We start from the raw sequence: 12,980 nt of genomic DNA on the forward strand, positions 1-12,980 counted from the left end.
AAAAGAATTCCATATGATCACTTATCTAAATCTTCTGGGGATATATCTTGAACTTGAGTGATTTTACAGGAAGCTTGTTCTATTAATCATGAATGTAAGAGGGGAATGAAAGGAGAGTCAAAAGAAACCTCAAAGTAGTTTCTTTGGAGAATGAAGCCCAGAGCCTAATACCACAATAGTGTATAGACTTTTCCTAAAATCTGGCAGCCATCTGTGCGGTCAAGAGGAGAAAACGTGTTTGCAGCCCTAGCAGAGGCAGAAATCTCACCACTGTTGCCCAGGTTTTTTTAGATTATATTCCACCTTTAGTCTACAAGTATTAACTATGACTTCATAAAACAGAAAATTGGTTTTTTGAATAAACATGCTAACTGTGTAAATCTGGAAAATGTTGTACTTCAGTGCAGTCATCTCCAAAAAAACGCCCATGCTTATTTCTTTTTGGGGCTGAGCCTTCAGACCCAGCTCATGGGCTAAATAAGGCATCCAAATCAGGCCACTATTGGGACCCTTTTGCCCTAGGAAGAGAGCAAGGATGCATGCAGTGTATATCATATGAAATACGAGAATGAGAACCAATTTGGGGAGGGGCCACAAGTTGGGCCACAGGAAGGGTAATGAGATAGTCAGTTATATAGTTCAAGCCTGAAAACCCTTTTTCCTTTATAAAATTTACTTCCTTTTTAGTCGTATTTTACTCTCTTTTGCATTCCTGAGACCATCTCAGTATACCTTTAAGAGGCTTCACTCTTTAAGAAATGCTAATGCAACACCAGGAACTGTGGGTCAGGGATTTTTCCAGATTTGTTGTCCAATACAGTCCCTTCACTCTCAAGTGGCACTCCACTCTCAGGTCACTCTCCGGCTCTTGTCCCACTGTGCCTTCTTCTTTCCCAATCTGGAGGCTCTTCTGCTCATAACGTTTCTTTATGCTTTCCCCACCTAACCCACTGACGAAAGCTAGACTTAGGTGTTTTTGCCTCAACATGGTGTGTTTCCCTTGGAACTTCAACACTTTACAAGGTAGGGGAGAGGCACATCCCAGTTGGGCTAAGCTAAAGGAGTGAAACTCTAATTTGCCATTCTAGCCCTTGAAGGTGAGTCTGAGTTGAACCTTCCCAATCCCTCTCAAACCATATTCAGGAGCTGTGCATCTACTTTGCCTACTCACAGCACTGGTCCTAACATTTGATGCTATGAACAAAAAGCTACTCCAGCAAGTGCTTCTTTTGGTGAGGATGTGAATAAGCTGCAGTGCCGTCCAGTAGAACATTGTGTGATGATGACGAAATGCTGCTATAATCTATGCTGTCCAGTAACAGTAGTCACTGGCTATTGAATGCATATAGTATGAGTGAGGGACAGATTTTTAAATTTTATTTCATTGTAATTACTTGGAATTTTAGTAGTTACATGCACCTAGTGGCTACTCTGTTGGACAGTATAGATCTAGTTAATGACGTTGATTCGTGAGACTAGTATTAAATTTATATTAAGACCATTTTTTTGTCAAGCCAGCATAGTCTTGGAGAAAGTAGATTTGGAGATTACATTTTTGTTCCTTTCTGGCATGAGGATCTCTGGCTAGATTCCAGAAGCCAGAGTTTGATACACTACAGAGTTGCAATTGAAATCTAATAAAGTTGGAAGAATCAGGAGCTATCTTTTGTCTATGAATTCCTTTGAGAAACAAAGAGCCTTTTCAGTTTTTGCTTTGAGCTTTCACATGACGAGAATGCCATTCTTCAGCGTGTACATTTTGAATGTGTACCATGGCCTAAATTTTGAAAGGGTTCAAATGTTTGATAAGAAAAATACTCTGCTCTTTTGGACACTGAAAACATAAATAGTTACGCAACAATTAAAGAAACATGTCACAATTAGAGGCCAAAAGACGTGCCCAACTCTGTTGTACTTTTCATCAACTCAGCAGGAATTCTTAGTTGGAAGAGATTATATATGCTGGTATGGGTATAGAACTTAGTGGAAAAGGTAGGACTGCAGTCAGGGATTGAAGGACGATTTTGATTTAGATAAACAGAAAAGAAAAGGTATGTTGGAAGAGCATTCAAAAATCAGGCTGGGTATTTTTAAATGGGAGATTTGGCCCAAAACTTCAAAAACCAATTAAAGAACTCTGACATTGATAGGGCAGATTATAAGGAAACTATTGACAGTTTTCACTCAAGGCAAAGGCTTTGTAAAAGCAATGTTGTAGGAAAATCCTTCTGGCAGTAGTACCCTGCTTGGATAGCAGCAGTAAGGCACCAGAGTTGTGAAAAGCCTTAGTAGCCTGGGATCCCAACTCATGGGAGGTGTTAAGGAACTCCACCAGTGTGGTGATGGTGAGGACAGAGAGGTGGGCTACTAAGTTGTTTTTGCATCACCGTTGAATATATATGGATCTAAAGATGAGCAACCCTTTATATTTCTGCTTTTTTAAAGAAGCAGTAAGGGATTATTTTCTTTGGCAGTAACTTTGGACATGACATTTCCTCATCACACTTCCTTGTTCTGAAAACGTATCAAAACTTCCCTAGCAACCTTGCTCATGTTGAATATGAACACAGAATGAAACAACCACACTATTCACTGTTTTGCCATTTGTTGAAATATATTTGAGTAGGGACAGTTTAGGTGATCAGTGCTCAGACATGAAAAATAATGGTTACAGAAATTAGGATGTAAATGCTATCTACCTAGAAATTACTACGCTTCATCCAAGATCTTTTTTCAAAGACACCTACAACATAAAAACAACTAATAAAAGCTAACATTTATAAATTCTCAATAATGAACTTTCTGTAAATTTTTAAACACTATGAGTATAAACAACCTTGCAAAAATTTATATATAAGATAAACTTTGTCCAATTGTGTTTTTTAAAAGCTCTTCAATGTTATTAGTACTCAGCCTTCTGCTGTTAGTACTATGGTTGTATTTTTGTATGTTCACTTGATGGAATTTTAGTATTTGAATGGATCAAGGAGGTAAAAATACCTTAGTTCTTATTTTAATATTGTTTCTATATTAAATGTTATTGTGATGTTTGATATATAGAGATTATTAGATGTTACATGTTTATATATCAATCATTATACGTAATATATTATTTACTAAGATTTTATTTTGGAGATAAAATTTTCTTGTATCTACCTTTGTTTTCTATCTTCTCTGGGAATAAGTGATACAATTTCACTGTTTATGAGCATTTTCTACAAATATCTAATATATTAGACATAAAAAATTAGTTCAAAATTAAAAACCAATATCTGAGTAAAATATTAGCATTCCAATTTTGCAAATGGAAAGTGAAAGTTCAGAGTGGTTGTGACCTACTCAATGAGTTATCCAGTAATTACTCCAGCTTCCTTATTTTAAAATATGGGCATAATAATGGTCCTAACTTCATGGGGTTAAAGGAATATTTAAGAATTACTTAGACCAGTGACTGGCACATAGGAAGCATTATATAAGAGTTTGTTAAATAAAATTTGAAAATCAAGCCTATATGACTCTTTGGGAGAAGTTAAAATGCATGGGAGAGGAGACATTCCAAAAGAGATTTTTGTACTTTAATCCTGAATCTTCTTCACATCTGTCAAAAAAAGACTGCAATAAGCCTATCATTAACGAAAGGAGTCTTTTACGGAGTGTCATTATTTATCGTTGTGGTTAAAACTGATGTCTTTGGGCCATACCACCTGGGTTCAAATCCTGGTGCTGCTACTTACCAACCGTGTGACCCTGAGCAACTTATACAACCTTTTTTGTGCCTCCATGTCTTTGCCTATGAAATACGTATATTTCATCCCATAATGTGAGCATTAAATAGTTAACATCTGTAAAGCAGTACTTGACTAGATATAGATTCAATGGGAACCTCTTTCTGATAAGGTCACCAGGGTAGGATATCTATATTGCCTTCTAAAATTTACTATAGAGCTAATGGGGTACAACATACACAGAGTAAAATCTCTTCCTCCGCAAATTTCTCACCACTTTTTTGCTTATTCTCGCCAGTGCCAGTTTATCATCAGTCAATACTCCGGTAACAAGTTAGATTTCTGGCACTTTGAAAAAGATTCCATTTTCTGAAAGTCTCTCTTTTTCCAAGGACAGACTATAAAACAGGGTAGAGTTTCTATAAGTGCATAACTCTCGAATAAGTGCCAATTAGTTCTGATTCTCCAGGTCCAAGTTAAACAGCCATTCATGACCCAATATGCAAGAGTACTATTTTTCTCAAAATTCCCCTGAGTTATTTTGATTAGTGGGTAATTGATTTGTCTGCACTTCTCAGAGAGTGGAGTCTGGTTAAGAAAGCACTGGAATGAGAGCCTTGGATAAGCCTGTTAATCGTAGCTAAGTCTCTGTACTCTTCTACCAGCAGGGTTGAAGTGGAGTATTAGTTCTCAGGGTCCCAGCTGAGCTTTTGGGGGATGGAATGGGAGACAGGGTACAGGAATTAACCAGAGCAGTTTTACTCTTCTTTTCCTCATTTATTCACATTTCTTATATGAGTTCCCTTGCACAAATAATCCCACTTTCAAGAAGACAGAAATCCACAAGACGTTATTTGCGTGATTCTTTCCAAGGCTAGCATTTTCTTGTGATTCATTCTCTATCAACCGCACAACTCCTATTCAGCCTTGGAGACTCATTTGACCTGTTACATTGTTACTTAGTAATTTTTCCCGCCATTGCTTTGACTGTCTCAGTGTTTTAACTGTCCCCCCACCCCCAGAAAATGTAATCTCTTATTAGAACCCATTGGACAGATAATTTCTTTTGAGTGGAAAATGTTATCGTGCCATTAAAAAGAAAGTGATGTTGCTTTGTGAGAGCAGATGGTGTTTTCATGTTGTTATAAAGAAACTATAAAACTATTTTGGGAGAAAGGTAGAATAAGAAAATGCCCATATTAAGTATTCATGGCTGAAGAAAAATCCTTTGATTCCTACAAACTGAAGTCAAGCGCCTCTCTACTGTTTCTCTCTACTCGGGTACATTCACTGCTGGGTTTAATCATGGATTGGTGGACGGGAAAATGCAACCTTGTATAAAGTCATCCAAGCCTCTCTGCCTGGCCTATATGTGGTGATTGCTTGTTCTTTGTGCAGTCAACAGAAGCTCTTTCATACAAAGAAAAACCGTGCAAAGTTTTAGAATGGCCTCGAAGAAAGGATTCATTTAGAACCTGGGCTTTTTGTAGAGTATGGGTCCTAATGACACATTATAGAAAATTTACAATGAAAAAAGTAACAAAGGGGATTTCAATTTCTTTGAATGCTTCACATTTCTAGTTCTGGAGTTTAAAATGGAAAAAAGATGTTAAAAGGCAATCAAATTGGGGGGTTTATTTCCCAAATGCCTTCTTTTTCCCGGCAACAAAAGCAAGCATAATGTATATACTCAGATTTATTGTCATTTTTAGCATTCAGTCATGGCACACTTTGCATTCAAAGGCCACTGTACAACTGTTTTGACAACCATCACTTTCGTAGGTGCTATACAGGACTTATGAAACTGAAGCAGGCGTGTTCCTTCAGGCCTATGGGGAGTGCCGCACATCAAGGAATTCAGATGTATTAGAGCAGCATGAATTTCCAATATGTTGCCATTATGGAAAAGACCACTGGCATATTGAATAATGCAGCTTTCAAAGCCAAGCAGAAAATGTGATTACAGACAATTTGATTGCTGTTTTTAAAATAAATATTTTCCGAATCTTGAGGTATTTTATTTCATGTAATGCATGAAGTCTGTAACTATGGACTAGAGCTAAGCATCTTTCAGGACATGAGAGAGCTGATGATGTCAGCCCATTTAGTGATGGAATAATAGAAGCATTCGTTTAAAATGGAATGGATGTCACAGTGACTTTTTTCCTTTTTTTTTTAAAGGAAAATAAGCAATAAAAAATAATTTTGCCACTTTGACAGAAGAAAAATAATGATGAATAAGTATTTAGCATTATGCTACAATTCATCAAATGTTTAGCAATTGCAGCCTATTTTTCACAAATTATGCTTTTTTGAATATTGCAGAACATGTGAGCAATACGCTAAACCACTTTAATACTATGAAGAAATAGACTGGGTTTTGTTCTTATTTTTGACCATATATAGTAAATGTATGGGTTAGTTGGAGGATTTTTGGTTTTTATTTGTTTTGTTTTTTTACAAATTCCTAATAAGGCCAAAAATAAGTGTTTTTTGTGGTTAGTTGTAAGGCTGTACTTAAGCCCTTTCTTTGCTCAAAACAGACTGTACTATTGATAAGTAGTTCAATGGACTCAGTATGTTAATGATTTGGGGCTATCTTTTAGAGCTATAATAAAATATTATTCCAAAATAGAATTCTCCTTAATAGTGTTCAGGAAAGAAGCCAATTTAAAAATAAGACTTTTCCTTTACTACGCCAAGTACTCAAAGTCAAAATTCACTTGGTATATAGGACTTGTTGTACTCTTTTTCCAATCCTAGAATTAATATGAATGTGTGCTTCATCCATACACGAAAGAAGTCAAAAAGCTATAAAATCAGTTTTATAATATGTTGTAAGCAAACTCTGGCAGCTATTTAATCCAGTTGCTTAAGTCTAGGCAGGAGTAAACCTAAACCATTTAAGATATGTGGTTTTCTAACTAAGAGCCAAGATTCCACAACTTTCTTTGGTAGCCTGTTTGTGTTTAATTAACCTTGTAACATTAAGTTAAATTGCAGTAAGAGATTTAGATTCCTTCCAGGAAGTTCCTTATTAAAGTTAAACCAGAGTCTCTTACTGCAATTTTAGCCTACCTTGTCTACCTTGGCCATCTGAATGCTTGGAGAACAGTTGATTTCAAGTATTTGACACTTATTAAGTCAATCCAGCAGTTGTGTTTTACCTGGCTTAGATAACCCCAATTCCTTTAACTTTTCCTCAGAGGTCATTATTTTTCAACTTTTTAATCAAATTAGCTCCTCCCCCTTCCTCTTTTGACATTTATAATCTTAAGGAATGTCAACCACAGTAGAGGGCAGAGCTCCCAGAGCCTGAGATTGCAGATTAATTTCTAAATTTTTCAAATTGTTCTCTGCCTTCACATAGATGTTCTATGATAGGGTCTTTAATAGCATCATTGATTGCTGATATATTTAATTGTTGACTCATTGGTCATTCCTGAAGTGTGTCTCTTGCTGTGCTGGTATCCAGCCAGCAGTATCTGAAAAGGTCGTGGTGGTGTTGCCCTTTAAGTCACCTTTTTTTTTCCCCGACTGGTTATTCATTATTTAAATAGCCCTTTGCAAACAAACAGAAACATATATATATATATATATGTATTATATATTATATAATATATGTGTAATGTTAAATTATTGCATATAATATAAGTATATAGTAGTTTACATATGCATAATTAATAATGTAGTTTATATATGCATAGTTGTCTTTGGATAGATGAATTCTGAGTAAGCCCATAAGTAAGAATTCCCAGGTCCTAGGCATGAGCTTTCCAGTCACTAGCTATAACCTCTAAGTAAAAACTTCTTAGTAAAATATTTTCTAGTGTTGAGGGGAGAGTTTGGGAAAAGCAGCATCAAATCTGGATTTTGAAAGGGGTGTCACCAGGAAGAAGAAATAAACAGCAAATGAAAACAGAAACCTGTTCAGGACAGCAATTGTATACCTGGAGGCTCTGTCCAGGTGAGTATGGATGGGGCGCCTCTTGGTGGTACTTCCCCATGCCTCTTCTGGGACTGAGCACTCATTGTTTGCTTATCCTCGTCATTTCAGGTCCAACAAGTTTTCCCTCCCCACCCCCCTACCTTGAATAATAATGATGGCACTTCAGATCAAGGATTGTTTTCTCTTTCATTCCTTCACCATTTAGCATTAACACTCAGGACATAATCTCCTGTGGAGAGGAACGACTCTTGTTCTCTCTCTGCTTCATAAGCTTATTATGGAAAAGAGGATGTAGAAGCCCTGAGAGCACACTTGGTTTCATTGCCCAGACCTTCATGCAGAAATTGCTGATATCAATAATAAAAGGGTGCATATGTGGTGATTGCTTGTAGGAGTTCAATAACTATTTCTGGTCAGATAAATGAATGAACCTGTTTGTCCCCATTTTAAGGTCCCCATGCAAACCCTTAATCTTTTTCCCAGATAGCTACAGGATCATTACTGCTTTGGGGACTGACAGCTCCAAGCAGCTGTTTATTCTTCTAAAATGATACAAATATTCTAATTTTTTAGAAAAGCATAATATCACATATCGTGGGGTCTAAATCCCTTTATGCTGCCGGAATACTTTCAATACAGCAAAATAAATTTGAGCTCTAAACATAGATCTAATCATTGTAGTCTTAATACCTAATCAACTGTCTACTAATTACTTCTAACACATACCGGTATTCAACTGATATATTTGACAATTAATTGTAGTGTATAGTTGATCCTCCTTTGGGGGTGAATACATTTTAAAAAGATTTTTTTCTTTTATTTATTTTTTATTTTAAAGATGTGCGGTACAATTCAGGGTTAGGTATACAAATGTTCATTATGCAAGTACCCCTGTTGATGAGGTGTACCTGCATAATGAACATTTGTATACCTAACCCTGGCGGTTTCCCTCAACTGCCAATCCCACCTCTCCACACACACCCTGGCAGTTTCCCAATACCACCTACCCCCTTCTCATAGTATTATGATAATAGTTCAAGGTCCGCTTATTAGTGAGAACATATGGTATGCTGTTCTTTGTTTCTGTGATAAATCGCTGAGTATGAGTGACTCTAAATCCATCCAAGTTGCTGCGAAGTCCATATGTTTGTCCTTGTTTATGGCTGTGGTACATGTACACATATTCCATTGTGCATATGTACCACATTTTTTTTTTATCCAGTCCAGCTTCGATGGGCAGCATTGTTGGTTCCATATTTTTGCTATTGTGAATAGTGCTGCAACAAACAATGTAGGTGTAGGTATCTTTTTTGTAGAATGATTTGAGTTCCTCTGGGTATATTCCCAATAGGGGGATCGCTGGGTCATATGGAAGGTCAATTTCTAGTTCTTTCAGAAATCTCCACACTGTTTTCCAAAGAGGTGGCACTAGGTTGCATTCCCACCAGTGTAGAAGCGTTCCTTTTCCTCTGCATCCTTGCCAACATCTGTTGTTGTTTGTTTTATTAATGATGGCCATTCTTACTGGGGTTGGGTGGTATCTCAATGTGGTTTTAATTTGCATTTCTCTGAATACATTTGGTTTTGAGTAAAGCTATTTTTATGGAGAAAAGCTAACAGTAGATTTGCAAGTCTTTTAATGGAACATATTTCTGCCTAGTCCCCAAAAGTCTTAGAGGACAAAAGTAGTAGGTGGATAATTAATATCTGTTAAACATTTACCCATATGATGAGGGTTGTTTATTTTTAATTACAAAAGAATCCTATCTTGACTTGCTGTATTTTTGACTTGCTGTTTGCCTGATTTGGCAAGTAGATTATTAACATTTAAATGCTGCATTATAAACCCATTTCATCACAGAATCATAAGAAAATTCATCTAAAATGCTTTTCAGGACAATGAGCTATTCTCATTTCAAGACACCACTTCTTTCATTATTCATTAACTATTCTTATCTAGAGCATGTGGGAATGTTTTAAGAGCAGGTTTTGTTTATGTGTGTTGGGGGGGTGTTTCCATTTCAGTTTTTTTTCCCTAGTTTTAAAGTCCCTACTTATGTAGATGAACATTACCTATAGGAACATAATACTTTTTTTTTGTATTAGCCATTTCTATGCTTTTCTCTGACAGAGTAGTAGAGAGAAAAGGTAGGAAGTGCTGTTGAGTTTTTTATCATTTGTTATAGTCATTAAAATATTAGATTTGACTTTCCTCTTTTGGGTCATTTCAAATATCACAAATAACATAATCATCCAGAGAACAGATCTTTTATTCACCTAATAAGTTTCTTTAACATTTTGATAAATGTGTAATCACAAAATTGATAGTTGAACTTCTCTGAATTTAATGGACTATACAAATTCCCTAGAGAAATATAAGTACTATTTGACAAAGAGGATTAAACTACTTTTTGTAATTCAAAGTAGCATTTTTATTTTTGATAGGCAAGAAACTTTCTCGAAACATGTTATATTTCAAAAGCAACATTCTTCAACATTTAGGGAATTTTGTTTTCTTTAATCATGACCTTATCTTTCATAAAAACATGATCCAACCCTGAAAACACATTATACTATTAATTTTGTTTTAATATTTTTCTATAGCCAATGTATATTTTATCACATTCTCTACTAACAAGCAGACATAACTAATAGTTTACCAAATTGTGACGAGGTCATACCTCATACAGTGCGAAACTTGCAAATGCTATGGATGAAAAATAACTCTCTCTGCAGTTTTTAAGATGACAAATCCATAAAGTTTATTGTTAAAAACACTGTATTATGAAGACTATCAAAAGACAAAAGTATTAGCATTTTGAAGCATTTTCTTTCTTTTTTTTTTAATAATCAATTTTTTTTTTTTTTTTGAGTTGGAGTCTTACTCTGTCACCCAGACTGGAGTTCAGTGGCCAGCTCCCGGCCACCACAGCTTCGACCTGCTGGGGTCCGGCGATCCTTCCACCTCAGCCTTCCGAGTAGTCGGAATTACAGGCATGCGCTACCACGCCGGGCTGATTTTTTGATTTATTGTAGAGATGAGGTCTCGCTGCCCAAGCGGGTCTCGAACCTGCGGGCTCAGGCAATCCACTCACCTCAGCCTCCCAAAGGCGCAGGATTACAGGCTGAGCCACCAAGTCTGGCTCACTATTTTTTATTATGATATTGTGGGGTACGGTTAAGGGTTAGATATACAAATATGCTTTCTTTCTTTTTTGAATGCGTGCATATAAAGCTTGAAAAATGAACAGAAAAAGAAGAGTCAAGTGATGACCACATAATTATTATTCACCAAGAATAAGACTATGTGGTTTTCATCCGTATCTATGTATGTATCTTTCTGTCTTTCTATGCAAATATATGCAGTCACACATCCACATGTTGATTATGCTTGTGTGTCTGGGACTTGTATCCCATTGTCTCTAGTGTTAAAATATAATCACACGAAGGTGAAGGCATGCCTGAGAACATCAGTGGCCAACGGCCACTTCCCCACTGGCAGATGCAGAGTGGGACCTCTGGTTAACAGCGACTACGTTACATGGGTGTTTTCTTGTCTGTGGTTGTTTTTGCTTTCCCCAAAGCAGCCTCAATTCTGATTTCCTTAGCTCACAAAACTAACCTGTGTTCCCCAGCAAAAAGCAGACAGTCTGCCTTCTCCTAAGATGCATTTTACTATTTCATCTCCTTCACTAATCATACATTTTTGGGTGTCTTCATCGTGCCTCACATCTGTTAGGTGGTATGTATAATGAATGTTAGAGTCCAGGAGCTGATAGTTTACTGGGAAATTTGAAGGTTACATATGCGAAACATGGAGAAAGAAAGTGTGAGATTGTGGAAGATCAAATTCTTAAATATGGAACACTCCTTAGATTGTGCAGGGAATATTGTAGTCAACCGCAGAAACCTGCCAATGGTGTCGGAGTCTTGACTCCGATACTAAGTGGTGGGTCAGCCTGCTGGTCTGAAGAAGATGGCCTGTGCTTGAACCCTGGCTGGCCCCTCACTTTCTGCAGAAGTGCCTCACTTTCCCCATCAGTGACCATGCAGAAGTGCCTCACTTTCCCCATCAGTGATGAGGGCTCTATGAGTCTGTGCATTTTAAGTACTTAATAATATCGTATCTCCATGAGGTTGTAGGAATTAAGTGAGATACAAGCTTAACAATTTTAGTGCCTATGGATGTAGGTACATCCTCTAGTCATATGTTGAAAACATTAGCATTCCAGCTAATAAAAAAGTCAGGTCTTTGCCAAAAACTCAGTCTATACCACTCTTCTTCAAGGAAGACAATGTTAGCTCCTCAAGTAGCAACAGGCTGTATAGCAGACAAGGATTGGCACAGCTTTGATTTAAGACCAGGAGTTGGGTTCTCTGTTGTTTTCCGCATTCCCATTATTGGCCAACCTCAAGATACTCTTTCCCCTCTGTCATCAATATAGCCAACCAATTTAATTCTTAAAAGAACAAAGCTATTTAAAGGTTTGGTTTTTTTTTGTGCAGTGGCACACTCATGGCCACCACAGCCTCGACCTGCTGAGCTCAGTAGATAATTCTGTCTCAGCCTTCCAAGTTGCTGGAACTACAGGCATGTGCCACCATGCCCGGCTAACTTTTTAAATTTATTTTAGAGACGAGGTCTTACCAAGTTGCCCAGGCTGATCTCAGACCCGTGAGCTCGGGTAATCCTCTCATCTCAGCCTCCCAAATACTGGAATTATAGGTGTGAGCCACTGCTCCCAGCTGATATTTTTTTAGATGAAAGGAGAAAAAAAATTCTAGGCAACTTGCCAAGAATGACAGATCTGAAATTAGCCAGAAGTGTTTGCCTCTCTTTATTAAATTCCTGTTACTTTTTCCAATATGCTCACATCATTTGTTCTCTCAAAAATTTAAATATTTTGTATGACAGTGAATTGATAAAAGCCAGGGAAATAGGCAGTGACTTGTAAGTAAACTTCAGCCAGGTGTTCTTCGTTCTTGTCCAATAAGAATGAATTGATGTGGCTGGGATCACAAAAGCATCTCAACAGGCCACCTTCCCAGTGAGCAGCACATTCATGTCCCTCCATTGCCTTTGGGTCTTCCTGACAAACTCTAGAGTCGGATTGAGAATGCTGGTCCACAGAGGATGACGAGGCCAGCATGAAAATCACCTCCTCCTTCTCTCCCAACCTAGGGACTGTCCCAGCCTCTGAGGATAGTGCCATGGAGACTCCCTTATGGGGCCAGAAACTGACTGGAAAGTTGCTCTGTGTGTAAAGATTGTGCTTGGTTATTTCAGAAGAGTCTGAACACATCAG

General features: G+C 37.3%; 1 protein-coding gene across 1 annotated transcript in view; it reads left to right on the plus strand.

The window, feature by feature from the left end:
• TOX (thymocyte selection associated high mobility group box) overlaps positions 1–12,980 on the plus strand; it is a 299,971-nt gene that overhangs the window by 174,056 nt on the left and 112,935 nt on the right. The window lies entirely within an intron of this gene.

Source organism: Carlito syrichta, unplaced genomic scaffold (genome assembly GCF_000164805.1).
Source record: "Carlito syrichta isolate Samal-C Ts95f unplaced genomic scaffold, Tarsius_syrichta-2.0.1 Scaffold303331, whole genome shotgun sequence".
NCBI classification, from domain to species: Eukaryota; Metazoa; Chordata; class Mammalia; order Primates; family Tarsiidae; genus Carlito; species Carlito syrichta.